Below are 19,464 nucleotides of genomic sequence, written 5' to 3'. Positions count from 1 at the left end.
TGGTACGGACTCACCCAAAACTTTAGATTTCAGTTTGGGTGAGTGAAATGCTAGAGTTGCATTAGTCTGTTACCAAATACTTATTATATGCATATCTGTACAGTGCACCAGTACTGTTTATGGATGCAGCTTGTTTATCAGGCTTTTCTATATAAAGTGACTTCTGTCTAAAAATAAAATAAAATAAATAAAAAGAAAGAAACAACATGCCAATCAGAAACTAAAACCGATGGGTAACATCAATTCAATTCAATTCAATTTTATTTATATAGCGCCAAATCACAACAAAAGTCGCCTCAAGGCGCTTCATGATACAGAGAAAAACCCAACAATCATATGACCCCCTATGAGCAAGCACTTTGGCGACAGTGGGAAGGAAAAACTCCCTTTTAACAGGAAGAAACTTCCGGCAGAACCAGGCTCAGGGAGGGGCGGGGCCATCTGCTGCGACCGGTTGGGGTGACTACATCACAGTAGTTAATAATGCTAAAGCATTATGTTAGCATGATGGGTCTATTTAGCTGCTAGAAAGCAAAGGTTAGCATGCTACTGTCATCAGCTTAGCCAGCTGCTAATGTAAAATTACTCAGTTTTTTGAATTACTCACATTCCAAGATAATACAAGCTGCAAATTTCCATTTTTCTCCAACGTATTCCACTTGTACCCAGTGGTAAGCAGGTAATGGTAAATTTTTGAATGCAACCGCTACAAGTGGGCCGAGTGTGTATACAGTAAAAAACCAAAATAGAGAGATGCTAGCTAAAACAGCTGCTGCATCTCAATAATTTGTCTGACTCCATTCTATGACTTGTAGTTATCTATTACTTATCTGATAAAAAATATAAAAGATATAGATGATATTTAGGTGTGGTTGTAGGAAGGTTGGTAGTCTGATCCCTGGTTGGTCAAGTCTGCATGACAAATATTGGGGGCGAGATACTAACTCCAGTTTGCTCTCTGATGCATCCATCGGAGTATGAATGTGTTTAAATGTTAGAAAGTACTTACATAGAAAAAGAATGAAAAGGTGCTTGTGTAAATGTGGTATGTTGTATAAAGACCTTTGAGTGCTCAGGTAGAGTAGAAGAGCGCTACATAAGAACCAGTCCATTTACCATAAAAACAATCAAATGTTTACAGTAATTTCCTTGTGAATGAAAGAGAAAGTGAACAAATATTCACACTCTCGGTGTAAAGACGAGACATTCATGAATGAAAGAACTTCTGTTGATGTTCTCACTCACTATTCTTCATAATCTCTTGTTCTCTCCCCCTCTCGCCCACACTCACACATTTGCATTCCTCTGCTCTCAGTCAAACAAGAATGAGACTGTGTGTGGCTCTCTGTGTGAGCCTTTGTTTGGGACTTTGGCTTGACCCTGCAGGTCTAAGACGGATCAGGAAATTGAAGTGGGACAGAGGTGCTTTACCCCATCCAAAGACACTGACAAAAAACAAAAGAAAACATTAAACAAGCATGTTATCATGTCAGGGACTGAATGACAGACTTGTTAGATTCCAGTGTGCAGTTATTCTCAAAGAAACCATAAATTGCAGGTTTGTCAAGCAGAATCTCCCGATTCACTTGTTTAACACTTTGCATAGCTCGTTTTTTCTTTGACTTACTGAACTTTAAAAAAAACTTGGTCAGGTTTAGGAAGATTGTGGTTTGCATTAATTTTCTGGCCTTCATGCTGTTTGATAAATGATGAGCTGGGAGTGACAGTCATATGTCTCTAATACAATAGAACACGTTCTACTAAATAAGCCACTTCACTAGTATTTACAAAACAGAATTAAGTAACACCCCAGGGGAGAGAACTGACTGTACCAGCTGTATGAACATTTATTTATTGACACATTAGCCTTTATTTTTAAAGTGCACAGTAGAGTAGACAGGAAAGCAAAACTCAGGGCCCTGCTATGACCTTTTGGTATATGGGTACTTTGTAAGGCTGTTCTGGCTGACACACTTCTACAGAATTGCATGAAGATTTGGTGTGGTGCCTCTGGATTGGCAGATATTGTGGTTGAAGAACACCGGACCAGCTCTTTATCCTTTCATGGTATGTGGGAGTTAGCCCAACTAGTGTTTTCGACATTATCCCTCGGAATATCCTTTCGGTGTGCTTCTAAAAATGGGATAGCAGTTTCCAACATCCTCTGGGAATGAGCCTGACTTATTGCCGGCAATGCAGTCCAAGCCCTTGTAACGGTTGCACATGGACCGAAAAGCTCTGGCCCATTGATACGAGCCTTTCAGTCCTTGTGCAACTGTTGCAAGGGTTTGGACCACATTGCCAGCAATAAGTCAGACTCATTTCCAGTGGATGTTGGGCACTGCTATCTATGGTGGAAGACTTCCACTCTAATGGCCTCAGAATGTCATCACTGCTTTTTGTGGATGATGTGGTTCTGTTTGCTCCATCAGGTGGTGGTCTCCAACTTACACTGGAGATTGTGGTGAAGAGAGCTGAGCGTAAAAAGAAAGGCGTCAATTTACCAGTCAGTCTATGACTCCACTCACCTCTGGTTTTACGATTTGGGTAGTGAAGTATGCAGTTGTATAGATCCAGGACATCTGTCGGCCGGCCTGGGAATGCCTCGATGCTTCCCTGGATAAGCCGGTGGAGGTGGCTATAGGGCGGGGAAATGTTCTTTTAAGCAGAAGAAAGTGAGTGGATGGTCATCTTCCACTCACTTTCACAACGAGTAATGATGTCATTACCCAATGAGTAATGACATCTCCCTTTTTCAATTACAATAATAAACAATTTCCTATAAAAATATTAAAGTAGAGCATAAGAGCTTTTAAAATTGAGGGACAGGGAACCTAAACAGGTATGATGGGGTCATCTCTGTGAATATAGGTGTTTTTTTTTAAAGAGAAAATTAGTTTGCTAATGTTATTCTGTATGTACAATGTACAATTAGTGAATATACTATAAAGTAAATATATTTTTAAGTTTTAAATTTTTCTTAAACCTCAAGAAACAACAACAAAGGGATGGGCGGTCTTAGCAGAAATAGGATTATGTGCATTTTAAATAAACGTAAATAAATTTTTGGTGTAAAGCGGTAATACTGATGCTGCCACTATAACTGCTGACTTTGGCATGTGACAGCTCAATTACATCCAGTTCTGAGAAGTTAAAGAAACAATGCTTTCACTGTAACAATGACTGGATCTGAGTGACTGCACAGAGACTGTACTGTAGCAAAAATGAGCTGTCTGTCTGCAAAGCCTGTAACAATGCAACTCAACAAACCAAAGTTGCATGGGCGTGTGTATGTGTTTGTGCTCAGAGCGAATCATGAGGGATTTAGCGGCACCACACCTTTGCAGATAAAGGTGTAAAACACTGATAACAGGTCTTCATGAATGAGAAGAAGTTTCAAGTTTACATTTTTGCCTCAGAGTGTAAAAATGTTGATATTTCACTCACAAAAATAAATCAAATTAAATCCCTTGTAAAATAAATCTCTTTAAACTGTCCAGAGTCATCTAAATTTTGATGTCCTCCCAGGAAATACAAGTTGTTTTTCACAAAGAACTGTGGCCTTTCAGAAGCGCCAGTGACACAGAGAAATGTGACCTGTGACAGCAGTTCCTCATGGAAGGAGTTCAAAAGGAAACAATGCTCATTTAGTCGGTAACAGAGAAAAAAAAAGATTACTTAACAGGAGAAATATGGTTACATAACACTGCTCACACAATAAGGGATTTCATTTTTTGAAGTATGAGTATGGTGTTACTTTCGTCTTTGGCCATAACAAGACCATACTCAGGATTAACTTAGCTAGCTGCTTCCAAGAGAAAGCAAGTTTCTACTTACACAAGCTAACTTAGCAAGAATGTGCAACTTTCCCAAACTATTAAACAGAGAAATGATGAATCCAGTAGTGCTTTTTATCGGTATAGTTTGTTTCAATGCTAGGACTGCCGTTAGTAAGTACCAACAGATTCCAATTCAGTTCAGAAATCAGGATTTAAAAAAAAAAGACACACATTAAAAATGGTTGAACAATGAATTTAAGTATTTGCTTGGCTCGTCTCTGTAAACATTTGTGTGCGCCAAACATTTACCATCAGCAGGTTATAAAAGAGAAACTGTGCTGGTACAACAGGAACATTTTTTTGTTTTCGCATCCAGCTGGTTTGACTGGTTCAGTAGTTCCTGGTTGTAGCTTAGGTGTAGTATTTCTGCTTTCCTACTGTAATAGTACGATTTGTTTTCTTAAAGTCAGCCACAAGTTCTAACTGTACTAAAATGCGTTGCCTTTTCTTTTGCCAGAGTAAAGTTCAAAAACATTAAAGCATTGTTCATTTCACATAATGACAGGCCACAAGCACAGTTCCCACCCAGTAAGTACCCTATTTGCACATGTGCCACAAAGGTAAGCTGAGAGCAGGTGTGCTCCAGTTTCATCCCACCGATTGAAGTTAAAGAGAGGCGGGCTGGTGACCTTCTCAACATGAATGTGTTATAGTTAAAGCTAGAATATTTAACCTTTATGACTTATTCTTGGTTTAGTAGAACTTTACATATACCTACGTTTCACTGGAGTCACTGCACCTGATCACCCCTGAGCTAATCACCTCTCAGGCAGCTTTCCATTTTCTTATGCAAGTCCATTGCACACTGGCAAGTGAACAGCTCTCAGTACATTACATGTAGTCTCACCAGTCTCCCACTAAGCCCCCTTCCTGAGACCAGCCCGGATCACTAACACTATTGCTCCCCACCTGCTCCTCCATCCCTCAAGACAGTACTTATTAACTTTTTATTTTCCCTCACATTAAACTGGGATTTTCTTGTTCTTCAACCTTACTCACCCCATCCCTACTGCGAGTGTTCTTGGAACGGTTAACCTCCAAGGAGGATCTTTATTACAATATAGACGGGCAGCCTTTTTTCTTATTTGTTATCTTTTCCAAGAAGGAGATCTGACGATCGGTCAAGTTTTATTAAGAAAATAAAGGTCATTGGGTTTTTCATCCTTGGGTTCTTGGTGCGAACAAAAGTTAATGCAGGGAATGGCGGGTTTCAAAAAAGCGAGGAGATACCAGGTTATTTCCACCAAGAGAGAAGGGTGCAGCATAAGCTGGGATGGAGACACTGCAGGAGACAACCTGGAAAGAATTTATGTTCCCATGGAGCCCCAACAATCTGTAGAATTTTGGCCTTTTTCAGTAGAGATTTTTAATAAAGTAAACTCCTCCTTTCATCCTAGATTGCTTGTTCTATAAGTGCTTTTACACGTGTGTGTGTGTGTGTGTGTGTGTGCGCGCATCTTTTTTTGGTCGATGTTAGGTGCCTTTAGACGTTGATGACACAAAACAGGCCAGTGGCCATCAGACTGAAAGACAAACAAATCACCGAAGAGGAAGTGAGTTATCTTTTGGAAACCTTGTCATGTCGCCTACACACACACGCACAAATACACGCACTTGAACAGAGGCATATTTGATCCTGATCGGATGTGAGGTCTCTGACCGGATCAGGGTCCCTACGTAAACATTCCTTAGCTAAACACGACCTCCTAACACAGTGGGAAAACCTATAAAGTCCAACAACCATCGCGGGAGCCTCTTCACAGTTTGTACTGAGCTCTTGGACATTTGCTTTTAATGCTGCATTCAAGTTTAATTTTACTGACAGGTTCCCAAGCCAAACCAAGCCAGTCCAATCCCACTGTTGGCTTAAATATCACAGAGTGTCACAAGGCATTTAGGGTTGTGCGTTACACATCGTATCTGCTTAAAAATGTGGTGAGGAGTTTTTAATATGCCAAATGTTTGACTCCTGCACAAGACACTAAAAACTGATATGATTTTATCAATGAATTTCCTACCAAATCCAAAGAAACAGCAAAATCTTGCCCACTGTCTTTAGCAAATTCTCACCACCATTTGGCTCTGGAAACCGCTTTAAGTAGGAAATAAAACTTGGCTCCTTTAAATGTCAAAGTATGTGATTACTCAGATGGATACCTGGAAATGTTCTCGGTATGATAGATGATTAATGAGGACAAGGAACTAATACACTGCTTAAACTGGCTTGAGCTCAAAAAACTCAACTAAACAAACATTTAAAATGTTCAAATGTCCTAAGATAGCAGTAGTGATTGGTGGGAATCTACTGAGTGGTGATGCTGTTGTTGCTGCACTGCTGTTTTCTTTCTGCACTCTTTTTCAGGGCAACAATGAATAAACCATGACAAGAAATCACAGTCAGCTAATTTTGTAATTGAATCATTAGAAAAAGACATCAAAAATTAGTTTAAAGTCCAAAATCAGCACCAATTCCCTCCTTGCCTAGGCTGCCTAGCTGGTAGCCACACTGAACATCAAAATAAGGCGCCAGTTTCATTCACAGAGATGAACTCAATCCAGCCATGTACATGGGTTATTAAATTCATCTTCACATTGCCCGCATGTACCGGAGCATCTCTTGATTCTGGAGCATTACCTTGGTAATCCTCTTAGTGGTGGGAAAGTGGTTTAGTGGGTGCATTCTTTATGACAGGCGCACAAATGGGGGGATCACATTAGCCTTAGGGGCCCTGGAGGGGAGGGGAGGGCGCTCGTCTCCCTCACCAAAAAAACTTTCCACCCGAGATGGACCCCCGTCAGCCCTGTGAACCCGCTGACTCCCAGCTTGCCTCCGCTGCCCTGCTGTGGGATGTGTGTTTTATACAGTGACAGACAGGCAATGAAAGACACAGATAAACCGAGAATTGTTTCAAAGGTCATGCCGCAATTTAGCCATCAAACATGTTTTTACCTTACAGGTTTCATCCAGCTAAGATTTCGACACCAAAGAAGAATAACAATGACCACAGTGACTGCATTCATTTATTCCTACTGTTTTTCTTCCTTGTTCCAGTAGAAACAGGAAGATACTCTCTTCAAGTTTTTATGTTCACAGACTAACCACCACAGACTGAGGAAAAGGACAAAGCTCTTTCATCAGAAAGGTTAAGCCTGCACAGAAGCGCCTTATAATGCCTTACACTGGGTGCCATATTGGGGAGGAGTCCCCTGGTCCAATAAAAAAGTGCGGTTCTATAGAAGTCAATTGGAAAATAGCCTTTACCTCACTTACTGAGATCTAACTAAACCATTTCTAGATGATTATGAGCTCAAGTTTCAGTTTTAATTCTTATTGCATGCAACACAAAGCTCAATTGGGTCCACATTTGCATCCAAGGGCGATAAATCATGATTTACTCCAAAGCAGTGCTATATCTTTGACAAGTCACTACCCACCCACGGAGAGTGCTTCAACTTCTCAGTCAGATCCAAAGATGGTGACTTCATGGTGACTATACTTTTTACATCTAATAACCTGTTGTGTTAAAAAGAGAAGCTAACACAATAGTGCAGTGTCTCGGCCGGCTAGTTGAGGATGGGTCTAAAATTCAAGCTAGTTATCTCAGTTTCACCACTCACACAGCTCCAGCTGCGTGGCTTTGTAAGGCAGTATATGCAACTTTGTACTCTTATGCACGATAGAGTAGCTTTTAAAACATGAATCGAGTCTTAACGTTTCACACTGCCAGCGGGGAGAAAAAGAAATTGGGAAATATAGAGGTTATTCGGTTCGCAGCGCAGGGGAAAGTAAGGATTCTGCTGTGGCACAAGAATTAGCGGCGCTGCAGCAACCGGGAGGATTAGAATAATAGGGTACAGGACTTACTGAAAACAAACACATATACATTACTGTGCAAAAGTATTGAGACACCTATTATTTAAATAAACATCTTGCTTCCAAGGAGGCAGGCTTTCTAGTAACTTTTTTTTTTTTTTAAAAGTGATATTAAACATTAGGCTCTGCAAGCATTCTGGAGGTCTTTCAAAGGTTTTCTTTCAAAGGTTTTCTTTGGTCACTGTCTGCTTTCTCACTTATTTTCAGTCCAGTCTTTGTACATGAAGATTTCAAAGCAATGTCTTTTTGTTTATTAAGCCTTTTAACACTGACCTAACTGAAAGTCATGTCCTTAAGAAAAAGGAAAATTCCAGCAAAAACTTGACACAGTACCTGAGAGATGTATCTGACTCTTCAGTTGATACATCTTCTAGTGGTTTCAGCAGAGGGGTGACCGTCAGAAGCTATTCTTAGGGAAGGGAAATTACAAAATTACACAAAAACAGGACTAAAAATCAGTGGCAACAGGGCTATGGAGGAGATCAGGAGAGAAATACAACAGTGAAGGCTCTGTCATGGTTTGGTGCTGCCTTTCAGCCAGTGGTGTTGCAGAGTAGAGCCATCAGGTTTTGATCCACTCTACAATACCATCTGCAAAGTGTTTCTTTTGTTTCAGCATGACAGTGATCCTAAATACACTGCCAATGTATGTCAGGGATCGGCCTATCAGGTGGCTGAAACGCAACATTATTGAAGCATGATAGCACCATCCTGACTGAAAACAAACAAAAGGGAACCAACATCCAAACAAGAGCTTTGAATGTCCTTACTAAAGACTACTTTAATAAATGACAAGAAAGCATGCATGCAAGAGTTCAGGATGTGTTGAAGAATAAAAGTAGTTATACCAAATATTGATTTTAAAGCTCATTATCATTATATAAACTGTTTTACCTTATTTACTGTATTTGAATGAATGCTTGCCCATATATCTATAAATTGCTCCTCCTTGGAAATTATGAAGAAACAAGGGGTGGGTCAAGAGTTTAGCAATGTTCTGTATTATTTGTCAGACATGAGGTACAATGACAGACTTGTGACTGTCACTGTCCATTTTTAGCCTGCAGCTGATATATTAGGGCAGAGTGTAAGGCACATCTCTGCCAGCAATGTTTCACAGGTACACTTATTACAGTACCTTTAAACAAAAAAAAGTGTTTTATTGTACAAATTCAAATTCAAATTCAAATTTTATTTGTCACACACACACAACCATACACAGTATGACATGGGGGGTGAAATGCTTGTAGCTGCGCAATGCCCGACCATTAAATGACAGAAAAAAGATTTACAGTATTTACAATTTACTACAAAATTTACAAATTAACTTAGGAATTTACAGTAAAAATAAAAATAAATAAAAATGTGCAAACAGCAGAGAGAGATTATAAAGATTATAAATTATAGGAAATTATAGGAAATGTGTGGTGGTGCGTGTGGTGATGTGATGTGTGTGAGAGTCCAGTCTTATAGTGATGTGTGTGGGAGAGTACAGTCCTACACCTGGTTCAGGGCCCGAATAGCCTGGGGGAAGAAGCTCCTCCTCATTCTCTCTGTTTTGGCCTTAAGGGAGCGGAAGCGCTTCCCAGACCTCAACAGTGAGAAGAGTCCATTGTTGGGATGGGAGAGGTCCATCATAATCTTTCTAGCTTTGGACTTGCACCGCTTGGTGTAGATGGACAGCAGGTCAGGGAGCTCTGATTGAATGATGCGTTCGGCTGAGCGCACCACTCTTTGCAGATCTCGTCTGTCCTGCTTGGTGCTGTTCCCAAACCAGGTGCAGATGTTTGCCGTCAGGACGCTCTCGATGGTGCAGCAGTAGAAGTTCTTGAGCACCTTCAGTGGCAGATGGAAGTCTCTAAGTCTTCTGAAGAAGAAGAGACGCTGACGGGCTTTCTTAACCTGGGTGTTGATGTGGCAGGACCATGACAGGTCCTGAGTGATGTGGACACCCAGGTATCGGAAACTGTCCACTCTCTCCACTGGCGTGCCACTGATGATGAGGGGTTTGTAATTCCTCGCCTGCTTTGTGGTGAAGTCCACGATCAGCTCCTTAGTCTTGCTGATGTTTAGGAGGAGGTTATTCTCCTGGCACCAGGTCTCCAGTACTGTACTCAGTACAGTACTTGAGTACAATAATAAGGATAAAGCAAAAACCTCTGTCATGGTCCTGAGTCTGATGACTCAGTGTTTTGTGTTTCTTTATATTATTCTGTGTTCTTGTTTATTCTGTTATGTCTTTGGGTTCGGTTTGCCATTCGTTAGGGTTTTGTTTTGTGCCTGCCTGCTCCCACTTCTCTGTGTTCCCTCTGTCTGTCCATGGTGTCACTGTGTCTGCTTGTGAGTCTGTCTGTTAGTTCAGTGTCTTGTCTGGTTCTCTGTGTCTGTTTTATTCTGAAGGTCCTTGTCTTATGTGAGTGTGTTCAGTTTACGTTGTGATTTCACCCAGGTGTGCTTCCCTCCTGTCTCCCATCCCCTGATTACTGCTGTGTGTATTTAAGCCCTGTGTGTTCTCCTGCCTGTTGCTGGTTCGTCTGTGTTATTTGGTGTTTTCTTGTCTGTGAATCTCCCTCCGTCATCCTGTGAATTCTCCCTGCAAGTTGCTTTCTCTCGTGTTCAGGTTTGTTGTTTAGGTTTTAGTTTTCCTAGTGTAGTTTATTTCTAAGTTCTGTTTTTCGCCACACTCACCTTTTTTTTGTTATCACTCAGGTTCTGTGTCAATAAAGCCCTCTCACTTCACTGCATATCTGCATCTTGGGTCCCAAATAATCCACACACGCTTGCCCCAGCAACCTGTGACAGTACGAACCAGCCAGCATGGACCCTGCGGCATTCAATCCGTCCGATGAGCTCCAAGATGACATCATCTACGATGTGGAGATTCTCCTTGGGCTGTGGCTGGAACACCCTCCGGAAGAGCCTCGCCACGCAGTTGAAGACCGGCTACAACGGCTCTTTTCTGGCCTTTCGTGGCTGTTTGGATTGCTTCCCCCGACCATGCAGGCCTTTCTCCGGAACACTCCACACCTTCTCCAAGCTACAATTGCTTCGCTACCCGACCCACCGGAGGACGTTCTGTCCGGCCCGTTGGTCCAACCTCCAGAAAGAAAGCGGCGCTCACGCCGCAGATGCTCCTTGCCACAGTCAAACCCGTGGATTTCTGTGCAGCCGACTGTGGTGAGTGAGACGGACAATTTTTCTATTTCGGACTGTGAGACTGTTTTTTCTGGGGCTGTGTTTTGTGCGGCAGAGAGCAATAAGAACTGCTTATCCCCTGCCCAGCAGCTTTCGGCCCAGCTAGCTGCCCAGCAGCCTTCGGCCCAGCTAGCTGCCCAGCAGCCTTCGGCCCAGCTAGCTGTACACTCGCTCTCAGCTCAGTCTCCTGTGTCAGCTGCTCACTCGCCCTCAGCTCAGTCTCCAGTGTCCCCGCTACCCGTAGCCCAGGCTCCAGTGTCCCTGCTACCCGTAGCCCAGGCTCCAGTGTCACCGCTACCCGTAGCCCAGGCTCCAGTGTCACCGCTAGCTCTGTCACTCATTCTGTCACCAGTCTCACTCATTCATTCTATGCAGGGAGAAAATCTAATTTCCACCCAGGGTGTTTCTCGCGTTTTAGCTGCTATGGGCACAGTTATGCACTCCAGGGCCTCCCCAGAGGTCAGTCCCCAGCTAATTCTGGATCCCTGATCCTTTTCTTTGGCTTTCGGAGGAGGCGGACACACTTTTTCTCCTCTCCCTTATCTTCCCTGCTTATGTCCTTGTCTAGTCTCGTGTTTCTTTTGTATTTTCCCTGGAACATTCTCTCAGTCTGTTCTCTAAAACCTAAAAGAGGAATTATGGATTGGATCAACTGGTCCCTAAATGCAATTGACACCCCTTTCTCAATGAGAAGTCTGGGCTTGGGTGAGCCTGAGTGCTGAAGATATCTACCTATTCGGAACCATGGTAACAGGGTTCTGGCTGATCGGAGCTGGCTTGGCCCTGACTTATCGAAGAATTAAGAAAGCGGAACCGGTTGTTCAAACCCCCACAAGGCTGCCCGCTGGGATTGGAACGATGGGAGAGGCGTGAGTTTCTCAAAATGGGCTCATTGAGTGCAGCACGGATAAGATCTTGGAGAGGCTACGGCTGCTGTGAATACTCAGAATAAGATCTCTGACAGCAGACCGGATAAATCTCGGAAGGGCTCGCTCCGAATAACATCTCTGGGCGCAAATTGGATGACATCTCGGGGAGGCACACTGCCATGAGTTCTCAGAAATTTGCTCCTTGAGCACAAGAAATGACAGCATTACAGAACGCAGGTATGGCGAAGCTCGCGGCTCTCCAACGGGAGATTGAGAGACCAGTGCTGGACTGTAGAACTGCTTTGAAATTCATATGAGTTGTTCGCACTAAAGTAAAAAATACCATCACTTATGCGGATACCCCTTTGGCGCCAGCTGCAAGGCCGGAGCTGAACAAAACACCCTGATAACGACTGTGTTTAGTCTGTTCCTTCCCATTCCATGCAAGGCCACCTGGGTTGGCTGGAAGACTGTTTACTTAGCCTGGCAGGGCGAAGGACACTGTCTCAGCTGAACTATGGACACACACACACATACATATACTGATACTGATAAGCACTCACTGATGCATCACCCTCCCTACCCCGGATCCAACGCCACCTCCAACGCTTACCTCCCCTCTGATGCGGACATCGGGTCAGCTGGAGGCGCAGTCGAAAGATTGCAGCGGTCCCAGATCAGATGTACATACTGGAACTCTTTCCCATGTTGCTGTCTGTGTTTATTGTGCTATGGTGTGTTGATATCTGTGCATTCCTGTATTATCCTTTTGTGTTACACATTTTGATGTTTTTTTTCCTCGCTACCTAGCCTGACCTGTCTCCCCAATGTGATGTTTGTGTATTGTATGTACGGTCGTCAAGGTCTGTCATCTCGGTTGTGGGCAAAAGACCTGCAACTGACAAATAAAGGCTGTCTCTCTCTCTCTCTCTCTGAAGGTTAAGCAGCCCCCAGAGAACTACACCGTGTCAGCGCTGTCTGGGCAGAGCCAGTGCTCAGCGCAGCGCCAGTTGCCTTCATGTCTGCCAGAGGACTCCATGCCTGCTGGCTTCGGGATAGCCTCCACTGGAGGGTCCGAGGGGGCCATCCGGCCTTCGTCTCCTGTCTCCGCTGGAAGATCCAAGGGGCCTCCCGGCTTCCACGCCGTCGCCTGCAGCGCCACCGCCTCCCGGCTTCCACGCCATCGCCTGCAGCGCCACCAGCTCTGTCATCCCCGCCGCCGCTGCCTTCCGCGTGGCCGGCCTCCGGACCTGCTTTGTCGCCGCCACTGCCTTCCACGTTAGCACTGATTAGGGCTATTGCCCTGTTGTAAAAGCTGTCCTTGCGCCTGTTTGTCCGTGACCTCAGCAGCCTGAATCTTCTGCCAGACAGCAGCAGCTTAAACACACGGTTTTCTGGGGGTGTGCAGTCCCGTAGGATGCTGCGTGCCCTCTTGAGACAGCGAGTGCTGTACAGGTCTTTCAGGAAGGGAAGATGATGTCCAATGATTTTTTTTGGGCTGTATAAATGACCCTCTGAAGTGCCTTTTTGAGTGCCATGGAGATGTCAGCACACTTTCAATGGCGCAACGGTAGAAGACGATCAGCAGCTCCTTCTTCAGGTCCATTTTTCTGAGGATTCTCAGAAAACGGAGACCCTGTTGGGCCTCCCTTACAAATGCTGAGGTGTTTGAGCTCCAGTGGAGGTCTGTGTCTATGTGCACACCCAGGAACTTGAAACCTCGACACCCTTTCCATGAGCTCCCCATTGATGCAGATGGGCTGCAGCTTAGACTTCCTCCTTCTGAAGTCGACTACCAGCTCTTTTTGTCTTGGTGGTATTGAGGTCCAAGCTGTTGTCTGCACACCAATCTGACAGCCTCTGAGCCTCCGCTCTGTATGCCGTCTCATTCGCCCCGTGGTGGGGCTCATGTCTGGGGGCTAAGTTTGCAGATTATACCACTGTGGTAGTGGTATAATCTGCAAACTTAATGACTGCGTTGTCTGGGTGGGTACTGGGTGGGTACTGACACAATCATGTGTAGGCCTGCACAATAAATCGAAAATTTATTGTCATCGCGATATCAGCCTGTGCGATGGGCCCATCGCAAAAGACGGCGTAAACTGCGACAGTTGGGTACCTTATAATGTTTACACACGTGCTTTAAAGAATTTACCAATCAAAGAAACCCCTTTACACATTTGACCAGTCGAATAGAGCCCTTCACGGCATTAACCAATCAAATGGATTAGAGGCACGCCTCCTACGCAGGTGGGGAGCGAACAACACTGCAGCAACGAGTCAGAGTTGTAAAGGCTGAGAGCGAGACACATGACGAGAACGCTACTGACTATGAACTCGTGCCTAAAAAAAAATAGTACCTCGCTTATTTGGAGGTACTTTGGATTTGATAAAGACGACGTTCTCCAAACACAGGTACTCTGCAAAACTTGCCAAACACTCGTGGCAACCACCAGAGGAAACATGACTAATCTCCACCATCATCTTCAATACAACCACAGAGAACTGTTTGAAGAGTTCCAGAAAGATAGGGCTAGCCAAGCAAAGGTTGCTAATGTTAAGACAAAGAGCACAGCAGTCCAACAGCCGTCTCTGTATCTGAGTTTTTCAAGTGGAACTCACGAGAAAACGTCGAAGCGCTACAAAGAAATAACAGAGGCCATTACACATTTTTTTGAGTGGACCGGAGGTACCGTATCCCCTCATGAAACTACTTTTCCCATGTCGCCATTCCACAAATGTACGAAACATGCCGCAAGACCATCATGTCAGTGCCGCCTATGTCAGTGCCGTCTATGTCAGTGCGCCCCAGGGCAGTTGTGGCTACAATGTAGCTTGCTCTTGCCAGTGTGTGAATGTGTGTGTGAATGGGTGAATGACTGAATCTAGTGTAAAGCGCTTTGGGGTCCTTAGGGACTGAGTAAAGCGCTATACAAATGCAGGCCATGTTTGAACTGAGCCAAGCTGAAAACTACGCAAGCCCTACAGTAAAGTTTCCTCTCCAGTTTTGACTTAGATCATAACTACTTGGTGAGTGGTAAAATGATGAACAACTGCATTGAGATAATTTGCAGTATAATTTAAGTTATGTTTATTTAAAACTAATTATAGAGACTGGGAAGGATGTCTTTCAGAATTCAAGCCTTAGAATTTTTTTTTTTATGGGGGCAAGTTAAAGTTAAAGTGCACTTTGTTGTTAGATTGCTAATACAGCAGCTTTCATTAAATAAAACTGTTGCAGTAAAATGGAAATTATGTATTCTTTTTGTTTGTTTTTTTTTGCTATTTATTTTATCACAAGTCATATCGTTATCACAGTATCGATCACAGTTATCACACATCGCAGTTTTTCCTAATATCGTGCAGCCCTAGTCATGTGTGTAGTACTTTTGTGGTGATCTGACTGTTATTGTTACCTCGAGATTTGGTGAAAGTGTCGTTTCCTTTCGTCAGAATTTGAGATAAAGTTTTCAAGAGTGCTAAAAAAGCTTGCTGAGAGCATCTTGTTTCCTGTGTGGTCTGTGTGGCTCAGCTCAATCCAACACAGGAAACTAAAGAAATGCCTTCACTGTGACAGTTTCCTGTTTGAACTGAAGTTAACGGTACACAGTCAGTATGCTGATGCTGGGAAGAGGTGTCTTCTTAAAAATGTCCCTATAATTAACCACAAGTAGTGGGATTTTCATTCTGAAAGTAAGTTGTGTTACTTAACTTCCACAGGCTTAGTGATGCAGTTTCATACATTTATTCTGAGCAGCTGTTGCAGCATATTGCCAAAGTTTCACAATGAAGCTCAAGAGGGCTTTCAGTTTTAAATATTGACAGAGCAGTGGGACTGTGCTAACACAATACAGCAAACCAATCAAACAGAGAGAGTAAAAAGGAAAGACCTGCAAAGTAAGAATAAAGGTCTGCTGTAGTTTAGGTAAAATAAAAAGGCCCGAGACACTATTTGATGAATCGTCTATCTTACTTGGAAAAGACCTACAACAGCATCCACTTTCTAAGAACAGGAAGTTATTTCAAGGGAGGCTCTTAACACAAGAATATAAAAAGAATTAGACATCAAGTCCTAGTCCCTCAGCCCCCCCTCACTTTTGCAATAAGTACCACATCCTTACTAAGAACATCTACTGCTATTCCACAGCATGTCTTTTATTCCACAGCATGTCTTTTATCCTGTCTTCCTTCTCTCACCCCAACCGGTCGCAGCAGATGGTCGCCCCTCCCTGAGCCTGGTTCTGCCGGAGGTTTCTTCCTGTTAAAAGGGAGTTTTTCCTTTCCACTGTCGCCAAAGTGCTTGCTCATAGGGGGTCATATGATTGTTGGGTTTTTCTCTGTATCTATGAAACGCCTTGAGGCGACTTTTGTTGTGATTTGGCGCTATATAAATAAAATTGAATTGAATTGAATTGAATTAAATTGAATTCTATGATTAAATATTGCAGAAGAAACATCTGGACAGTTGGTTTATATTAAAATATTTAAAAATATATTTAAAGAAACCCTACCTAAAACAGCTAAGACCTAAGAATAGGCAATGAAGATATAATTCAGTGCGACCATAAAACAACTTAATCCATTGAATAAAGTCTAGCACTCATGTCTGTCCAACATAGAAAGCTAAAACCAAGATACAGCTAGCATAATGTAGCAAAGAAAAAACAAGCAGGTATAACTGCCGGGCTGGTCTCCATTCAAATATAGCACAACTATAATTCACCAATTATACCTTTACAACTGACTTCTTTAATTAGTTGTACTAACCTTAACCAGTAAATGAAATGTTAAAAGGTAAAACTAGCATATTTTAGCTATGTGCAAGTCTTAGCTAGCAGCTCAACACCTTGTGTCTCTGCAAGTTTGCCAGTTGATTTTATGTTCCTTTTTAAAATTAATTTGCTTTTTATGTAATTCATTTAGTTAGTATTTATTCATTCATGCCAGTCTTTGTATAGAACCAAGCCAGCCATTCCTTGTCAAGGTTAAACTAACCTTCCTTTGGCTCTAACTTCATATGGTTAATGTATCTCTTTTTTATTTGCATTTTGGTGTCACTAAAGTTTAAGCAAACATGAATTGTGCTTTCATTTGAAGACATCATTAATGTTGCAACATAGCAAATGGCAAATGGTGTTTATGGCACAAGCAATATTGTTTTAGTCTTATTATATAAGCCATTTTTGAAAGTGACTAACTACAGGTCCTCACAGTTTGTTGGGCATGTGTGTTACTATGAGTGCAGCTATTTGGCAGAGTAGTGTGACAGTACAACTCGCCGACTGATTTCAAGTGTGCATGTTAACCTGCTCTTTTATCTCAAGGCCTGTTGTGTGGACTAGCTACAGATGTCCTGGTTTAACCAGACACTGAAATTATGTAATGTTTTCCCAAGCAAATATGAAAAGGAGCAGCACTTAGCTTTTAGCAGTGAATAGCCTGATGTCACAAGAGTTCAGGCATCATTTCTCTTGTTATCTGACCCTATTCCAGCCTGGTGTAATGTACATTAAACTTTTTGAACGTGACGAAAGCAAGGGTAACAGATCCTTTAAATGAACTGTTACTGTCCCTCACTGAATCAATATGAAGTGTTATTTCTTGCATAGTTTTTATGGATAGAATTGTTAAAATGAGTATGTGTTGTCTTCACTCAACCTGCGTGTCCATGACCCTTGTCAAAATGACCCAAGACTTCTTTTTTAATGAAGCCAAAACACACACACACACACCTCCCCACAAGTTAAAGGCCAGGACAATGACATGTGATGCAATACTGCACACAGTGTGATAGTAAACAGAGACAGCAAAATTGGCAAAATTATTAAATTATTGCTTCTGTAAGTTCTCTCCTCTTTGTACTCCGTGCTTCTCTTTTTCTTTTTTTCATCCTCCAGTCAGTTACACCAGAGGCCTGCATGTCTATGAGCCTGGTTGTGCTTCACAGAAGTAGATGTGTTTTATTTGTAGCTGTCAGATTTAATTTACTCCTTTAACCCTTTGACATTTGAAGGATTTGATACATTTTTCTCATAAGTAGTTAGCTATAGCTAACTGTCATTTAGTAGAAAAAACGTGCACAATCCTGATATTAATGAGTACATTTGTATGTGCTATTATTTAGTATTAAAAAGCATAATTTCTTACTGGTATTATTTTCAAAAACTGTGTGAAATATGGAAATATAGGATGAAATATATGCATAATTAAGCTAAATAAATAAAATAAAACAGAGTTCATATATGAACAGCACTTAAATTATATACAATATAGAAATAATAAAATGTTGCTTTTTTCTGCAAAGTAATTATAAAGCTGCAAAACTTGTTACTGTGTTGCAACAAAGACAACCGAAGCATGGAGTAATTTAGTTTTGTGCCTCATGCTTGAGTTTACCTGTTGTGCTGTGATTGTCATATTATTACCTAATCATGTGACTTAGAAACAGCAATTCCTAAACCGATCTTTACGCAAAATGTTACCAAATGCTCACGCTGTGTCCCCTTCTCTGTCCAACCATGACTGGTTTACCACGTGCCTGCCCTACAGTGATGTTGCAATGGTCAAAAAAAAGAGAAAAACCAAACTGCTCAAACACCTGCTGCAATCTCACAGGGACATTCATGTGTATGTGTAGTCTGCCCTGTCATCATAACACTACACACAATCAGTACAAAGCTCCTTGCAGGTCGGCTTGGTTGTGACTGGAAAATTTAGCTTTCAAGGTTTGTAAGTGAAGGAGTGGGGCAAAGTCTGGGACCCGATGATCTGAGTCTCCAAGGGGACTGAGAAAATAAAGCTGGGCTTCCAGGTGCAGAGAAGCTCTGCAATGTTTTGATGTGGTTATGCAATGCATGGGAGTGCCGCCTTATCACGTCTAAATATTCGGTTAATTTATCACATGTTTTGAAGTCAAAGGAGGAGACTTTTTACAAATATTTTTTTGTCACATACACAGTACAACATATAATGAACTGCTTGTGTCCTGAATTGTGGACAGGCTGCAGACGTAGCCGCGCCATTTCAGGGCTGGTTTTTAGCATGCGGAGTTTAGCCAGGATCCTTACTGGATACCGGGTGTGAATTGAACTTGCGATCCCCGCACTTAGAGACACATGCAGCTTGCCATTAGAGTTGTGGTGGATAAATTTGACTGTTACAAATCTGTTATGAAGCCTAATTTAACAGAAAAGGTCTGAGAAACAATGACTTTTTAAGCATGTTGGCTAGTGCATTTAATTACTGGCTTTCTTCCAGCTCTTTTTTGTATTATCCTTCAAATCACAAATGCTTCTCACCTGCATCAGGGTGGAGCTCAGGTGGTACTTTCTTTCTTGTCTTTCTTTCTTGTCGTTTGTAGTTAGGTATTTCTCTAACTCTACAGTTAGAGGGATATGAAACCTATGCAAATGTGCCTGTGTGCAAGTCCTAAAGTCCAACAAAACCTTCTATGGAGAAATCTACCATTTCATTTTTCTTTAGGCCTATGGAAAGTGAGTTAATCCTGAGGACAACCTGATTAAAGCACCATAGGCTTGAACTTGTTGGCCTTAAAAGCTCGGCTAGTAAGCCTACTTTCCTGTGTGAATTATGTTTTTATTTCTGTTCTTTATTTGCTCCAAAAATTTAACACTGCCTGGTTTGCAGCTGAAAGCATAAAGCTAAGACTGTCATCCACGCCATAAGA

The 19,464-nt window shown here is 42.4% G+C and overlaps 1 long non-coding RNA gene across 1 annotated transcript; it reads left to right on the top strand.

The window, feature by feature from the left end:
- The first annotated feature begins 13,002 nt into the window (after positions 1-13,002).
- Positions 13,003-18,601, top strand: LOC146498619 (uncharacterized). Its single transcript, XR_014870037.1, has 2 exons — positions 13,003-14,284; positions 14,900-18,601. It is a non-coding gene; the product is annotated as an uncharacterized LOC146498619 (long non-coding RNA).
- The last annotated feature ends 863 nt before the right edge of the window (positions 18,602-19,464 follow it).

This window comes from Neolamprologus multifasciatus, chromosome 17 (assembly GCF_963576455.1).
Source record: "Neolamprologus multifasciatus chromosome 17, fNeoMul1.2, whole genome shotgun sequence".
NCBI lineage: Eukaryota > Metazoa > Chordata > Actinopteri > Cichliformes > Cichlidae > Neolamprologus > Neolamprologus multifasciatus.
The sequence above is the reverse complement of the archived record's forward strand: the minus strand, read 5'-3'. Positions and strand labels throughout refer to the sequence as shown.